At 34.4% G+C, this 3,131-nt stretch overlaps 1 pseudogene; it reads left to right on the top strand.

The window, feature by feature from the left end:
• Positions 1–897: 897 nt before the first annotated feature.
• Positions 898–1,940, top strand: LOC145127882 (zinc finger protein ZAT10 pseudogene; annotated as a pseudogene).
• Positions 1,941–3,131: the final 1,191 nt, after the last annotated feature.

Genomic DNA, 3,131 nt, shown 5'->3' with positions numbered 1-3,131 from the left:
TAAATTCTTTGGGATATCTTTTCAAAAAAGTATTTAATGAAAAAAGTCTACAAAACTATTTAAACACCTTCTAATTAAGCATAATACATAAAACGATATTGTTTGATATTTTTGTTTCAAGATTATGATTCTTTACATATTGTAAGATTATGCTTACTTTTTCTTACATCATCATTTTTATTTTTAATTTGTATTTCTTTTGTTACCAGCATAAAGACATAACTTAACAACTAGTAAGTCATGAATAAGATATGGTAAGTAATCCATTAAGGTCATAGAAGGCCAAAGCTTATTGCTATAGTGTCACTTTGTCTATTTTTTATGATTCCTTAGACAATAATATAGACCTAATTTCATATACGTAAGAATAATTGTTTAATTTTAACAATATAAATTTAATTTAATACCCTACGTTATTTTATCAAATATTGAAGATCAAAAGAAAAGTGGATAAGTGCTACAACTTCGAGTATTCTTTAACGACATATGTTAAAAAGAAGAGTCAGAAATACTAGAGTTTTGTAAAAGGCAACAGGAAAAGAAAGACACGTTTGTTTTCATTTGACTTTTCATAAGTCATAACTCTCCATTCTCTTTCTTATTTATAAAATTTTAATTGCAACTAAATGATTAAATATTTAAATAAATACATAAAAAAAGGCTCTTTTATGCCCCTACTCCACTCCCACTCATCACCCAACTACTCAACGTGTAGCCACCCTTCTCCCCACAATTCACATTTGTTATTATATCATTTGTTATTTTATTATTTTATTAATTTATATTATAATAATTCCACCAATATTCTATCCAACTAAGATTAAGATTAACCTCTACAACACTCCCACCGCTACCCCTCACGCAACTTCCCATATATATAAACATCTTTTGGCCTCATTAATCATTATAGTCTTCACTCTTATATCACTCAACACCACCTCTTTCTTTCTTTAATGGCACTCGAAGCTCTTGGATCACCGTCGCCGCCTCTCCGCCACCGCGACATGGATGTTCAAGATTCTTGGAACAAAGGCAAGCGATCTAAACGCCCAAGAACCACCACCGATCACGATGTTGCTCTTCCACAACAACCACCCACAGAAGAAGAGTACTTAGCCCTCTGCTTGATGCTCCTAGCCAACGGCAGCCCCACCTCCACCTCCACCGCCACCGACACACCGCCGGAAAATGAGTCTGACTCCCGGGTGCAGGCTTACAAATGTAGCGTATGCAACAAGGGGTTCTCTTCTTACCAAGCACTCGGAGGACATAAAGCTAGTCACCGGAAGAACGTTCCCGACGACCATATTCCGTCCACCTCCGCCTCCGCCACCGCCACCGCCACCTTGTCGAGTTCTTCTGTTTTGAAACCTAGTGGAAAAGTACACGAGTGTTCCATCTGTCATAGAACGTTCCCCACCGGCCAGGCGCTTGGCGGCCACAAACGACGGCACTACGACGGAAACAACCCTGGCAGCACCGTCACAACGACATCAGACGGAGGTGCTTCCTCCACCCCTAGTCAACCGCGCGACTTTGACTTAAACTTGCCGGCGTTCCCCGACTTATTCCAAATGGGTTTGAGCGTTGACTGTGGGAAGAAAAGCCAAATGTTGATTAACGAACAAGAAGTTGAAAGTCCACTTCCGATGAAGAAACCGTGTTTCTCGATCAAAACGGAATAAATCAAGATCATGACGTAAACCCAATAAAACATATAATCATCAAATTCATTTGTTCTTTCGTTTTAGAATCTTGTATAGCTTGTTGTGTATTAATCATGTAGTGTTATACAATTGATTACATTCGTTAATTCTTGAAACTGATAATCATAAACAGCCGCCCATGTGGGTTCATGCAGCACATGTAAAAGCCCATATTCATGGCTTCCTTTTTGCTGTTAATCATCATTGTATACATAAAATTCCTGTTTTTTATTATTTTCTTAGTAATTTTTTATAAATATTTGAGAAACAATGTGTAAATAATAATAATAATAAAGGTGGGCGGAATTGGAAGGTGGTTTGTGTTGTGTTGGAATGGAATCGCAATCTGTCATTTGGACAGATAAGAAAGGAGTAATCTGTTAACTGTTGACGTGCTGGATACAGTTTCCACTAACTTACAAATCAAGAAAGAAAATATATTCTCAAAGATGCCTACTTGCTTCAAGATTACAGCTAAACATCAGCTTAACATTACGTCACATATGACTCTATTATATGTTGTAAAATTCCTAATTAATTCGTGATCATAAATAATAAAAGGAAAGAACAAAAATGGAGTTTAAATTAAAGAGTAGACGTCTAGAAGATGAATTTTGTGTAGTCACTACAACTAAATTAGAATATGTCGATCTTTCTTTTGAGTTCTCAAAGCTTCCATCCTCATGGACCAATGCACCGACATCATTTGTTCAAAGGTTCAACATTGTGCCCTTTACTATTTATTTTTTATTTTTTATTTTTTATTTGTAATCTTCTTTTTATAGGTTCATAGTGAAATTAATATTTTGGACAATATACGTAAAAAACAATATTAATTATACAAAGTTTTTTTTTAATTAGAACAATACACATATACAATCAATTCATTTGGTATTTAATTGGTATATAGAGTTAAACCTAAATGAGCCAAGCGTCTAGAAATTGGAAATAATGCTAATATAATTTTAGGTTTAAGTTCGACATTTTGACTAAACCATATTTAAAGTACGTTCAAGTTTTTCTTTTTAGAAATTTAATGTTAACCATACCATAAATACTCTTATTAATAAGGGTACACGAAGAGAAGGGGGTGGGGATCTTGCCACGATTGTTATGTCACGACCATGATAACAATAGCAGGTGATGAGTTTTTTTTAGAGGTTTGAATGATTAATTAAATATATTTAGCTATGAAGATAGATTCTATATGTTGTTTCTTTCACGGAAAATGTCGAGTTAACGAATCAAATTAGAATGAGGTTGTATATTTTCCATCTGTGTTATATCTCTTTTTGTCACTGATAATTATAAAAATGTGAAATTATTTAACGATAGTATTTGGAATAAGGTTTTCGGATTGACACATATAGAGGAGACATCGAAATATATGGGTGAGCATAAAACCGAAAAACCGAACCAAAATCA

This window comes from Lactuca virosa, chromosome 7, assembly GCF_052849685.1.
Source record: "Lactuca virosa cultivar CGN04683 chromosome 7, Lactuca_virosa_CGN04683_v6, whole genome shotgun sequence".
NCBI classification, from domain to species: Eukaryota; Viridiplantae; Streptophyta; class Magnoliopsida; order Asterales; family Asteraceae; genus Lactuca; species Lactuca virosa.
This window is presented reverse-complemented; position numbering and strand designations above follow the sequence as displayed.